The sequence below is a fragment of the Athalia rosae genome, chromosome 3, assembly GCF_917208135.1.
Source record: "Athalia rosae chromosome 3, iyAthRosa1.1, whole genome shotgun sequence".
NCBI lineage: Eukaryota > Metazoa > Arthropoda > Insecta > Hymenoptera > Athaliidae > Athalia > Athalia rosae.
In genome coordinates this window covers 22,102,478-22,117,124 of record NC_064028.1, presented here as the reverse complement: position 1 = coordinate 22,117,124, position 14,647 = coordinate 22,102,478, and the positions used below count along the sequence as shown (strand labels likewise).

The following is a 14,647-nucleotide window of genomic DNA, read 5'->3' as shown; positions in this document are numbered from 1 at the left end:
TCGCACCCCAGACTGTATTCCCTTAAATACCTCAACGCCGCGGATTGATTATATTGGCTCTGGGCAATCCCTCCTATTCTAACACCTTCGGAAATTTCCATAAACTGGAACTGATCCACACCCTCCTACGTGTAGCTATAGATGCAGAATTTACAGCAAGAACAGTTTCGAATTCCTCGAACAAACTGAGAAATTTTCAACGCTGTTCCGAATATTCTTGCCAACAATTTACGTTACGTAGGGTCAAATTTGAGTACGTATCACTGGAGTAAAATATAATATCGAGTAGGTCGAATGAGAATAATGAAATAAAAATTAATTGAAATATATACATCAAAGTTTCTAAAAATTTGGGAAAAGCTTTTTCGCTTTCAGAGCTTTCGAACATGCCTTTTTGAGAATGCAGGTGCGTAATTTCGTAACCGGCAGTTGAATTCGATTCAAAAAAAAAATTGAAAGGAAAAGTCCTGACGAAGAACCTTGTTCGAAAACTTTTTTCACCACGCCGTCTGGTGTAAACTTTCGAGAACAAGTCAAGAAAAAAAAAAAAACCGATTCTCACTTCGAGTGGCGAAGCGAGATTCACGCGATTTGTTTTCCCCCACTTTTTTTTTTTTTATTTCTTTCAGCATTTCCGCAAGCTCGAATCAGATGAAATTTGCTAGTCAAATTTAACTCCAATCGAGGCCGGAGATGTTCAATTTCACCAGGGGATATCGTGGGGGAGGGGGTGGGGGGGGAGGGTGAATTATTAATAAATAAATGAAATTTCCATCGATAATTCTATCGGTATTACAGGTGTACCGATTTAGTCGGCGTAGATCAATTCGCGGGGCTTAACAGGTTTTAGCGCAGTCATAGACCCTGTGTGGCGGGTATCAAGCGGCAGGGGGGTGGGTGGCCGGGGGTTGAGCGGTAAACGATTTCATTGGAAGGTCGGTGGATAGAGCAAAGTAACAGCCAGGCAGCGAGCAGCCAGCGGTGATTAGCGAGGTTGAGGGCGAAGAGCCCGCTAAGTAACATTTAATTGAACACCCTATTCGAGTTCGTTAGTGTTCCGTGCAATTATAACGGCGCGCGGGTAACCAGACTATCTATTAATAAGAGTTCAAATTATAATTACTTTACCAGGGGATAATTATGTGATATCGACGCTTATCTCGGGTTTACCACCACAACCGTATTTTCTACAGTTTATACCACATTTCTACCGTTGCACACCGGCTGCTGCTGCGTTGCTGAACCTCCCCGCAGCATTTTACGCCATTCCATACATCGCTTCGATTCGAAACTTTCGTTCTTTTATTTTTTAACTTCTATAGAGCGATTCAAATTTTCATTACCCGCACATCCTACGTAATGATTATGACGAGATCTATACATATATGTTTAATAACGTGTGTACACAGCGGACCGCAAACCGCAGAGTGCAGCAAACCGCGAGCTTCTGCTATACACATGTGTATACATATACTACGGAGCTTTTTCGCGGTTTCAAAATGATTATGGATTAAAAAAAATTGAAAAAAAAAAAGAAGAAAATGGTTAAAAAATTTTCCACTCGCACACCATTTTGTACGGTGATTTTTTTCTCGATAATTTTTCGGTCAACGGACGATCCATCGAGTGAATTTGAAAAAAATGAAACAGACACTACTTTCGACTTTCTCGCATGTGGCATCGCTCGACTGTAACGCGTGTGATAAATATGTACGTGAAACGTGGCGCACGGAAAAGGGTCAATGACTTTTTCTGCAGTGTGCGAATTAGTCGTCGTAATTATGTTGAAAAATTTTGCGGGGCGAATGAAATTAGGAGTTCGTGAACCTTCTGGCTGAAAATATACACGATGTACCCAATGTGAATAAGTGCGCCGTTGAGAAACCTGACGGATGCATCTGTACGTATGTATAGTAATAATATGGCAGGTACCCGCGCAAAAAGTCCGAATATATACCGAGCATATGTTCCACGTGTACGCATACGTTTGTCCGTATATATACGTGTGTGTGTGGTTTTCTTTTTATTCGTTTTTTTTTTTTTGTTCGTAACACACATGTGTGGGGGGAAAAGCGTGTGCTTTGAGAGATGAGAAGGTTCTAAGAAATTTTCGAGGTCTAGTCCAGCGGACGTGGTATTAACTACATAAATAACACGTGGAACTCACAGAATTAGAAGCCGGAGTAAAACGACGAATGGGGAGTGAGATGATAATAAAGAGAAAAGAAATTAGGAAAAATACAAGTTCGAAGAGAAGAAAGACGAGAGAATAGCTGAGGATGTGGAAATATCACACGAGATTCTGTAGTGCGTACAGAAAAAAAATTCTGAAAAAACAAAACCAAAAATGGGATAAAGCGAAAATGTGATTTGGACAAAAATTACGAAGTTGCGAGTAGTTTGAATTTTTTCGGTACATACTTTTTGTGTAATTCACGACTCGAGACAAGTGCAATCGTTTTTTCAACCGGTCCGCCTGATATTTTTAAACGCGCTGAAAATTTCAGATTCAAAGTTAAGCCACGTTGAGTTTGAACGGTGAGAGAAAAAAAAGGCGATACAGCTAAGGGGTGAGAAAATTCATTCAAGAATGATTCGAGCAATTTCGGTGTACCTTGCGCGAGGAATCTTACCGCAGAGTTTAAAAGCTCCTTCGTTGGCACCCTCTCTTTATATCGTTCGACGTCGGTCTATTAATTTAACAAGATTCTTCGGGAATCGATCGTACGGGAACGTGACAACGACCCTTTAATACTCTTGGTACGGATTAAAAGACTGTATCCGAGGTTCTTTTACAGGGTAGTAAAGCTCAAATAAAACTTGCCAAGAAATGGTTAATTGAAGATGAGACGGGGATCGTCGCACTCCCCCTTTATTATACAAAGTAGAATCAACACCCCCAGCGATTCACTCGCCGATTTTAGATAAAACTCGAAACCCCCCGTACTTCCGATTGCGAACGTTACGGAAGACAAATTACCCCATAGTGTTGGCTGTGGCAAAAATACGCTATGAGAAAAACGTCGAATCGATTCATTAGGAATTCTCGAGAATTTGGGTCGCGCGTACATCCGTCCGAAAACATTACTCCGACGTACATGCTTCAAAAATTAGGTTTTAGGGGATACCCTTTACACGTTACGCCGCGAGCTTTACTCAACGCAGAGGTTGCTATTTAAGCTTCCGGAATTCTCATATCTCGAATGTATTATACAACGTAGATTACTCGTACATAGCTTTGCATACACATGTACTAGTATGTAAAACACGCTGTATCGCAGATGTAGGTGCTCCGCCCGTTTTGTTTGTTATTATCATTGTTATTATTGTTGTTGCCGTTGTTGTTATTATCAGTATTATATCTATGACAACGCTCGCGTCTACGCTCCACCGTGTCTAGGGACGTACGTACGTACGTACCTGGAACACGAGCGAAAATACTCGACGTGTACATATGTTGTACGTATATTAAACCGTGTAGCAACATTCTCCCGTTGTAGCGTTTTATAAGATTTACGTTTTTGCGATATGAGATAATGAAAAATAAAAGAAATGAGAAACGAGGAAACGGCGTATCCCGTGTGTTCCAGCGGCGTCGGGGTAACGGGGAAGCTTTTTAAAAGTAACGAAATTAATGTCCTCGATATATTACCGTTCTTTGAACGAAACTCGGGAACGCCGTGACAACGATGTACGGCATATCGAAGCTGGGGAGGCCCGATCGATCCGCCTCTTTATGTTTTACAAAATTTCTCGTCTTCCAATTTTTTTTTTTCCCCCGATTATCCGGAGACCCTTTCTTCTTTTTTTCCTTCTTCTTCGATCCCCGGGAAACACGCGGGCACCGCATGCAACCGTTGATCTCCCGATCCCGACCGATTTCCTTTCGAAAATAGATCGCGGACGTTTCGACTCGATATCGGCGGGCCACGCGGGTCAAGTAACGCAATTTTCACTCGACACCCTCAAACCTCTTTTCCCCCCACCCCTACTCGTCCCTATCTGGGTTAACACCCTAATAAATTATACACTTTAACCCACCCCCGTACCACCGCAAATTCTACATCCGCACGCTCGCAAGCTTCTCTTTACCATGCAAACTCCGCGGTTATATTTTGACAAAATTACATGCATTCTGTACGATATTTTGCAGTCACGAACTTTCGCTAGAGTATTCATGGGGACATGCACTTTTAAACGCGATTTATACGTGTGTATAAATAATCCGGGGGTGCGTGCGTTTCCCGAAAAAAACACGGAACACTTCGATTCCTCCCAAGGGAGGGGTAAAACGGGATGACCGAAATTTGGAAAATTTACAACAGGTTAGAAAATGTGGCGAGAACTTCTGTGAATTTATGAACTCGGCAATTGCATCGCGGAGGTAATTTTTATTATACCACAACGGCGAACTGAAAAACTAAACTTTCTTTTTTCGCCCCACTGCCGTTTCAGCCTCCTACATGCACGCGGGCGATGCACACCTTTTATACGCTCGTAAATACATATTTCAACCGTACGCGTGCGTTGTCGAGTACGCAAAGATATTAAGGGTTGTCAGGGGACGCGGGCGGAGAAGTGGAGAGCAAAATTTTTTAAAAAATTCAAAAAACACAATCGAACAAAAAGTAGGGAGAATCAACGACGACGATAACGACGTGTCGGACGTGCGCGCGGACAAACGCAAGAAATAAAATGATTCGAGCTTTTTACTCCGGGTATTAAAAATTTCAGTCGATAGGGGTGCTGAGCGAGGAGAACGTGTCTCCTTCCGGTCTTCAAAAAGTAAGTTCGTCGGAGTTTGTGTATCGACTGTCGGAAGGACCGCGCGAGGTGAAAGTAAAATCTTAAGGTGAAGGGTGGCAGTGCTACTCGGGTTATAACTTTGACGTTGAATAAAATCAAGGTCATCAAGTTCCGCATACATAAATCTCGTTATATAAGAAAGCTTATCCAATATTTTCAGGCGCGTGGCGGATCAGAGATGTGGGCGGGCGTTGGCGGTTATAAAAATGGCACGAGGGTACTGCGAGTGGGAAAAATAGAGGGGGAGGTAAGGGGGCAAAATATGGGGGGCCAGTCGTGTGTGAACAATTTATTTAAGCTCCAATTTACTCAGAGACTTTTCCCTCCCACGCTTTTATCCTCCGTACACCTGCTTTATATCTCCTCCGTATTTTCTCTCCCTCTTTCACTCTCTCTCTCTCTCTCTCTCTGTCCGGAGAAATTGAATTTTGACTGTGCAGCCACGCGTTCTAAGTATTCCCTACTTGCTGTCTCGACGATCCGTAACTCGGTCCGCAACTCGAGAAAACATCTTTCAATTTACCGCGGCCGGGTATATAGCCGTGATTAGTATGTTAACAGGCTGTCTGTATTTCTCCCAAGTTTCTCAGTCCTCTTCCATATCTTTCTCCCTTCTTTCTCTCCGCTCTCTCCTCTCTCTCTCTCTATCGCCCAACAGGAATAAGGGGGATGTTTAGTCGCGCGCGCGGTTTTGCTCTCTTCCGCATAACTCTGCTCTCCGCGAGAATCCTCGCTGTTCCTCCCCAACAATTTTGCGTTCTCCGTTCCCGTTCCACTTTTATGCGCAATGTTCAAGTAGCCCGACGGCAGGAGTTGTTGAGTAAATTTAAGCAATTAACGTCCAAATAATTGCTCCGAGAGCTGAAGTACCGACGAGATAGAGAAGAGCAGCTCGGTTTGTGTTCCCTAAATAAATGAACGGGGGCCCTCCCTCCCCGCAGCTCTGCCCCACCGTGTTCTTTGGTGTCTAACGGTCGACGTACTTGAATCGGATTTGAAGTTTTTTTTTTTTTTCAAATAAAAAAACAAGGTTCCATAATCAGGGAAATAATGAATGCAACTTATCAATTTGCAAAATTTGATTCCAAAATTCAAGACGTTCAGGCGGATAACCCGAACGTCTTCGATTCGGTATAGGTATGCACGTACACACATTGGGTACGCTATAGGTATGCATATAGCTGTGATATTAAATATGTATATACCTACCCATTATGCATATATATGTACTTCTTTTTCGCACATGCGCGCCATTCGTTACATGTACTATCGCAGGAATATTTTTTTCTCCGCTTCGAAAGCGTTTTTTGATTTTTTTAGTCAAGTTATAAAGTTATCAGATTGCATAGACTCACCAATTTATCATTCGTAGTTGTGATCCTCGGGCATCAGTTCTTCGATAAAATTTCATAAACTTACATTCGAAAAAATGTCACTTTTTTGTAACGAGAAAAATAATTATGGTTTCTGCACAACGATTAACTTTGCAATAATTAAAAAACAATCACACGATAGAATCACTTGAATTTCAGTCGAGGGATTATGAAAACTTTTTTTGAAACGAGAATGTCCGATTATCACTTGCGCTGAAATTTTCGCTGCTGAATTCTATGAGTGCTTTGGAAAAAGGTCACCCTTCGAATGGGGAAAAAAATTCAGCATCTCTGACGATCGTCCATCCATCGATCGATTCGAGGGTTGATTCTCCACTGAAATATCTACGTGCGTATAGGTGGGCTTGAAGTGGAACTTTTACCGAACGGTGCGAAGGTGCAAAATTGTATTTTCGAACGCGTGGTACCGAAGCGTGACGTCAGCCGCGCGATAGACGTATCATGAGGTTTCCAACGGCCCGCCGTAGTCGAAATTGATAACGCGAAGAGTTCGGTTCGGTTTGGGCGTCGCGACGCTCTTAGAGGCGCCGTTCGCGCACGACTGATTGTGAGGTCTACCGGCGCCCCTGGGTTCGCCGTTTTCAACCACCAACATCGTCGGGTTCTCCGTTACTGTCGATCCTGCGCGTATCGAGCAACATCCCGTGTGGTTATATACGGACGACGACGTCCTACGGGATACCCTCCGCCGTGATGACGGTATGTGCTCCGATTCTCTTCACCATATTACGCTTATACTCTCTACCCCCTAACTTCGCTGCACTTCGCTTCGCTCTACTTTACTTCGATTCACCCCCCCCCCCCCCCCCCCCCCCTAGATGGTAATCGACTACATTCTCCCTGCATAATATCTGATGCTTCGAAACTTATGGGGTTTCAATTCTCGCGAATTGAATGATACACGCGGATACAATGTGGCGTCCCGTAAGCCCTTAGAAATATAGAAATTTCGAATTCGATTTTGACTTTGTGGAATTTCGATGCTTCGCAAGAATGTCGAAAGTCAAAAAAGCTCCATTTTCTTTTGAACCAGTATACCCGATGAGCTTTCAGTCCTTATGGATTTTCTTTTTTTTTCCGCGCAGCGTATATGCGATTTGAGAGAGGAATAGTAAGTAAGCATCGAAAGGTGTAGGAGGTAGGCAACGTCGTAATGGAGGCGCGCCTGCTGGTCAAAATTGATTAGTTTAAGCCTTGGGCGAAGTCCACGTGACTCAGTGAGCATGCGAAGACTGTCACGTGACGTTATTTCTTCCTTTTTTTTTTTACCCTATTTTTTGGTTCGTTTGATTTTATTATTCCCTTCTATTTTTTTTTTTTTTTTTCGTTCTTTTTTTTTCTCTTTTATTATCGTTATTATATTTTCCCTCTACTTCGAGCCGCAAGCAACGTCGCGTCGTGACGGCGCTGGGGGTTGATAAACACGCGATCTTATTGATAATCGAGGCCCTTTTTAAGTGACTAGACTCTCCCACACTCGCATTTTCGTTATTTCTATGGTCTCCTCCATACACATTATTTTCTTTCATGTTATCGTAACGACCTGTTATGTATCGAAGAAACTTGAATTATACATAAATCTCAACACCGTCGGAATCTATGAACGTAGGTATACCACGTATTTATCACGTAAATACGACAAACGCAAAAAAAAAATTCCCCAAGTCAGCTATACCTACAATTTCACACTTGTCATTGCCCGTCTGGTCGATTGTACATTGCGCCGTCTGAAATTTCATCGATTTTACGAAAATATTTCAAATTCATTCTGCACGGTGCTTAACCGGAGACAGAAAAAAAAAAGAATAGAATAATAATCCTAAGACGAATGAAAATAATCGAAAACCTTTCGGTACGAAAATTCTCAAATTTGTGCATGTACATATTTACTTCGCTGTGTGTATACGTACACGTGTCTTCGGTGGTTTGGGTAGGTATGTACGGACATTGGAAATATATTATTCCATCAAAGCTGCAAGGTAGGTGCACGGTACGTACGTGACGAACGAAACGAATTGTCAGTAAAGCTTGAAGAAAGGAGAAGGTTCCTCTTCAGAGCTGTTTTCAGGGAAAAGTTTCAAGTGAGAACACAAGGCGCCTGTTTCAGCACCCGGTAGTTCGTTCGCCGGTGGCGCACAGTATGTGCGCCGAGTTTCTCTTTTTAGATTTGCGCGACTGTAAATAAAAGGGAAGAAACGAAAGCAAGAGAAATTTGAGAAAAAAAAGAGCGTGGAAGAAAAGGAAAGAAACGAGAAAAATGAGGTGAAAAAAAAGTACGTATCGCGACTCCGGGGACAAAAGAATGGAAATTATTCCATCGATGCGCGGATTATTTGCGTAACGCGATACCAAGGATAATTGCGAGCTACGGCTGCGACGGATATGATATGAAAATCTCTGCCACTTTGTACATGAATTCAGATTTCTTGGTAAAGAAATTTGATCGTTACACCGATGAACTAATGACTAGCTATCGGGTTTCTTCTATTTCGATATAATGTATAAGTGCACGAGCAATGAGGAGAAGCTGACGCATATTTCTGTTGAGACGGAAATATGTCGGTTGAATGCTTCGAGGCATTCGCTGTTAATTTGCGAAGGGATCAAACGTTGATCTTCTCGCTCCGCGAGTTACCGAATTCCCGGTTCGTCATCCGCGTCGATCTAACGAGTCAATGAATTCACTGCTGATATCGAGTCCTCCGCTGAAGCTAAAATCTTTTTCCATCCGCAACTACATATATAATCGCGGCGAGAATATTCCGGTATCAACGACATCGCGCGACGTCGACGCTTCCGATGTCAGTTTTCAAAACTTTTCCTCGTCTGCGGGTAACTTCGGAATATTTTGACGTCCCTCGCTCCCGGCCCCCCTCATCGCTCATTTTCGAACTCAAGCACCGTCCAATTTCGAATACACTCGACAATGATACATGTATGTCCTTGACGTCTGCGTCGATCGGGAGCAAAAAGCTCCGGAGGTTCGGTTTTTTCCAGTAAATTTATCTGCGTCAGGTAGAAAAAAAAAAAAAAGAAAACGAAAAAACAGAAATTTAACGGAAATCGTGCAAAAGGAATGCTCGAGAAACGTGACGAAAAGGAAGTTGATCTCTCGCTACGTCGAAGAGGACGAACATGATCTGGAAATCCTATTTTCAGGATATCGATCTCGTCTCGTCGCTCCGCGAGAGTAACGAGGAATATCTCCTTTTTCTCTGTTTAATTTTAATTCATGTTCCCACCTTTATTTCATACGTTTTTTCGCGGTTTATATTTCATCGTACGCTCATTCCATTTTATTCGTTCGTTTCCGTTCTCTTCCGATTCACACGTCCCGTCCACGCGCGGACGAAGAGAGGACGTCACGAGTGCTTCGGAAATGTCACGGACTCAACGCGCGATTGACGCGCAGCTTCCCCTGTATTTCCATACTTGAACCGCCCGCTCCGTGGCTGCCGCTAGAAAAATGAAGAGTATGAGAAATCGGGTGTTTCGTACAGCGGGAATAGGAAAAACGGAGGGGGCTGGAAAGAGAGGGGTAGAAAAATTGAGGGAGGGTTAAGCGAGAGGCGAGATGCGTCGGCAGCGGGGGGGACGATGCTTCCTCTGCCGAGAACGACTTTTGAACCGCGGCGTCGCGACGCCCACAACCCGTCGATGTGAAGCGACGCGAGAACGTATGCGTCCCTCTTTTCTTCGCCCCCTTCGCCCCCTTCACCCCCCCCAACTCCGTAGCCACCCACTGTGCAGTCAATCGGAAGACAATCAAAGAGACAGACAGACTTCGCTCGCTTAAATCCTCTATATACCGTTGATTTTATTTGTGCTTCCGCAATGAACTACTACACTCGCTATATTTACGTACATATACACGCCTGCCTAGGTTGATTGTCACCCCCGCTCCCTGGGCGATGAAAAAATCGTACGGGCAAGAGCCTCGCAATCGCGTACTTAACGATCCCGTCGTTTTTCAATCTTCTTTTTTCTTTGCATTTTTGAATACCCATCATCCTCGTTAATTGCGTTTTTACGAACCGAGGATACTTTTTTCTATACCTGGCGACGGGTGGGTAATTTTTTCTCTTTGTTTCTTTTCCTTCGATTCGTCCCGAAATTGGGTAAGATTTTTCCGAACGAAAAGAATCGAACGCCAGTTCGAAAGAAGAAAAAGAAAATCGCTGTAGATTTTCTTTGAACTATTCCGTAATACGGTAAGAATAGTTTTCGAAGGTGATCGGAATATTTCGTTAAAAATGGGACACCCCGCATGCCGATGTGCAGTACAGGATTTTTGTAACGTTCGATGCAAAGGTAAAACCGAAAGTTAGCCGGAGCGTATTCCTGATTAGCCGCTGTACCGGTTTCGCGATACCCTCGAGCCGAAAGCACGTACCCTGATATGTGCGGGGCCAACATTTGAGTTCAAACGAAATCGCGAAGAAAAGCAGACACCGCGCCCCGCGGAAGAGACGAGAAGAAGAAGAAGAAGAAGAGATCAATCGGAACGATCACCTCGACGCTCCGTAAAGAGACCAAGAGAATAAGGACGAGAGAGAGATGAAGAAAAAAAAATAAATAAATAAAACGGCTGATCGAGTTTACCGCAGAGAGAACGGTGCGCAGAGCAGGTGTGTGTAACTTGGCCGTCTTATAAGGTGGTGTGTACGTAATACACACGTGTACGTACCTTACATCCTTATACTTGCCTACCTCACGTGCTTTTCGTACCCCTGAACGTCGGCTGTTGTTTGATTGATAGTTGAACGTAACGGCAATGACAGTGGGTAGGTACTCCGGAGTTGGAGATGAAATCTTCGGCGTAGCGGTAGAGCCCGTGCACGCCGACTTATATACACTACGGTTACGGTCGGACGTGCATAGTCCTGCGACGAACTCGAAGCAGATTGGTTTTCGACGTAATTCGTTGAAAAAAAGAAAAAAACAAAAAAAAGGAAGAGGAAAAGCGGAGAGGAAAACAAAAACAGATAAAAACGGTAATACGTTAAGTCACTGTGATAGAGATAATGGGTTTTCGAAAGCAAAAGCTCGCGTGGAAATTCCACGGGGATTAAATAATCACTTTGATTGGGAATATGATGCATCGGGATTTCGTAAATCCGCGTTCCGGGATAACGCGTACGATTAATATACTTTCGATATATTTCACGCAACGTGATCGCGGGTCTTTTTGATCGCGGGTCGTATATTCGAATCGTGACGTAAAGACTGCGGGAATGGAAAAATAATCGGGGGCATCGGGTCCCGAAAATCTGAGAGCTTTCAGCCGATTGACATTGGTTTTTTCAACTATCCAAATAATTTCAGGTACCCCTAGAGCTTTGATACAGCGTATACCGACGGACGAAACTTTTGCGCAATTTTTACGAAAAAATACCGTAATAATGGTCCATAACGATGATCGTGATGTAATGTAATGTACCCACCTTCAATTATACAGTGATTTGAAGCCCGAAGTTTACTCGCTACTAGGTAATTAAAATACCCATCCCTCGAAATACCTGCATGTAATTAATATTTGAATCTTCCACATGCGGCTCGCCAGGAGTCTATCCACCTCATGTGTATATATTTACTATGTACATACATATGCGTATACATGTAACGTACGGGACAGAACACATCGCTTGGCGACCGTCGGCAAGCCACAGACAGAAGCTGCTCGATTCCCGGTGAAGTCCTGTGGCCAGGATTGCGCGCATACCTCAAGGGAGGATGAAGAGAATGAGGAACGGCGGCGGCGGCGGCCAGAGGGAGGGCGGCGGAGAGAGGAGGAGGGAAGCCGGAAGGAGTGTGAGAAAATTGTTCCAATTGGAAGAGGAAGAAAAGGGGGTTTGTGGAAGTCCCACTTTAGAAGAGGTAAATGTAACCGCACCGAAGTTCACTCTGCATCAGCTCGTTGACAAATAGACAACTTTTTCATTGGCTTGTGAGCGTGCTAAGATTATTTTCAATTACCGCTCTACTGACCAGAATCGGGAAACGGGTACGCTGAGAAAAGGTGATGATATAATGAAATAGAAAACAGGTTATTGTAAAACATGGACGTCTTTCAGATACATGGTATCTGATTATTTCATTTCGGAATATTACAGCTCCGACAAAACGATCATTTCAATTTTTGGTCGAATGACGTCCCTCCGAAGAGAGTACATGAAATAGCTACGACTGGTACGGTTCGGTGATTTCGAAAACGCTTTGAATACACATAAAACATACGCGCACTCGTTCCACGAGGTACAAATGTACAATCAAGGCAATTTCTCTCAAATTTTGAAATTAAATATTTGCTCAATAATTACTATAAGCTTCTGCGGCATACGTGCGCTGGTTCGGGAACGTTGTTCGATGAATAGTGCCGAGTTTCCAAAACTGAAGCTACGCTGATAAATTCAGTACCTCTATAAACACCTATGGGTAAAATCAACGCGATTAATATCGTATGCACGAGAAATAAAACGAAAAACCAGAAAACGCAATAGAACAAAAAATGAAATATTCTCTGTCGACTGAACCGAGTTCCTGGTCCGATCGTTATTTTCACACCTTTTTTTCTTTTTATAAATTTTATTTCTGACCAGTGTTTTGAGCCATCTTCCGAAATTTTTGAACATTTTTTAATTGTCCCGAGTTAAAATAGACCCGAACGCCCTGTGCATATCGAGTGGAATAAAGGGAAAGTTTGGAGAAGAAAAAAAGAGCTGAGTAAAAAAAAAAATGATACAAAAAAGCGGTGGTATTTCAAGAGTCAAATTCACGTGAGACAGCAGAAGGTATATCAGAAGAATCGGGACCTTCGGGCGATGGAAAATCTCACGCTCACCTGGCGCGTGGAGTGACGTGTTCACAACGGATGGAAATGGGGAAACGGTAAAACGGGGGATCGGGGGATGTAGAGGATCTCGGGGAAGAGTTGGCCTGGCTTTTTTTTGGGGTTGAAATATTTATGCGTTTCCCGTGAAGGCGTAAATATTGGATAGGCTCACGGCGCGGGAGTATGAAAAGCGAGGGGCGCAAGAGGGTTGAATCTATCGCGTAAGGACATACGTGCTACAGGGGAGAAAAAAAACGCGATGCGAGGCTATTTCCACTTCTACTCGAGGCGTAATAAAGAGCGCGGGGTCGTCTTCGCGGAGTACACCCCGCGTACCTTGCCCGTTATATGGTTTGATCCTCTCGCCGGCCTTTTCGAAAATCAATTGACCTTCCTTATTCATATTGTTTCTCTGTTATTTCTTCGTGCTTCGTAATACTCCATCGATCCAAGGTTGGAAAAGAAACGAAATTAATAAATAAATAATTGAACACCTCATCGGTTTTATGGGGTCTCGTATTAGAATACGACGTACGTGTATATGTATAAGACCCTCGTCAGAGCGTTCCCTTCGCACACACGAAAATATAAATGAATAAATAAATAAAATTGCATTTATTTTTTATGCTTTGTACTTATGCGACGAGCGGTTTTCAAAGCGTGCGCGAAATGAACGGAAAAGAGGAGAAGATTAGAACGATAATAAAATGAAAAGTAAAAAATAAATACTGCAAATAGTCGCGCGTAGGCAGAATAATCCCTCACCACGCACCACGCGCCACGTGACACGGGACCATCCTAATGGCCAGGGATTTCTGAAAGTCTTTGCCTCACCTACAGCTGAAGGTAAAAGTTCCTTGAAAATCCTCTCGGAAAAAAACGCTACGTGCCTATTAAATGAAACGTCGAACAAATGTGGACGGTTATACGGAGGTGCGAGACGCTCTATACCCGCTAAGCGTGTATGTACACGGCTCGTATGTATGCGCACGGTGGGTCAAAAAAAGAAAAAAAAAAAAAACAGCCAATTTGAAAACGGAGATAAAAGCTGAACGCGTCGACGAATCTCGGCCCACTGTTGTATTTTTTTTTTTCGTTCAATCAATGGAGGAAAATTAGATGAACGAAGCTTTGATTCCGGCTTTGATAACTTCAAAAATGTCTATTTCTGGTCGAGGAATGCTTAATTTTTAAAAATCCCATGGAATCTATTTTTACCCGTATGCACCCGCGATCACGGAAAAACCGTTTTTTTCCGTTCCTCTTTTCGTTTCCAACTTTTGTTTCGAATTTGAATAGCACATTGCACTGGTATTTGTACTCAAAACAAATTCGGTTCAGTCGAAAAATTTTCCAGCTTTCACCGCGGAAAAAATCAAAAAGAAAAAAAATGAACTCCGGGTTTACTGGACACGTTTCAAAAATTTTCGTGGTCTGGAATATCGACTCCTATCATTATTGTTCACCCCGAACATGCGCTGTACATCGCGCAAGTGTAATGATGTACTTCGCGTGGGGTTTTCCAAATTTATCCGACTCAACGCGAAACCATGAATGTGTATAGTTGGGTGATACATGCATGTTGCTATCTACGTATCATCTACACATACTCGAG

General features: G+C 43.2%; 1 protein-coding gene across 1 annotated transcript in view; it reads right to left on the bottom strand.

Annotated features, from left to right (window-relative positions):
* LOC105693178 (discoidin domain-containing receptor 2) overlaps positions 1 to 6,891 on the bottom strand; it is a 114,016-nt gene extending 107,125 nt beyond the window's left edge. Inside the window, exon 1 of the mRNA XM_025747200.2 lies at positions 6,162 to 6,891. The gene's annotated coding sequence lies outside the window, so the exon portion shown is untranslated. The remainder of the gene's footprint in view (positions 1 to 6,161) is intronic.
* Between the last annotated feature and the right edge of the window lie 7,756 nt (positions 6,892 to 14,647).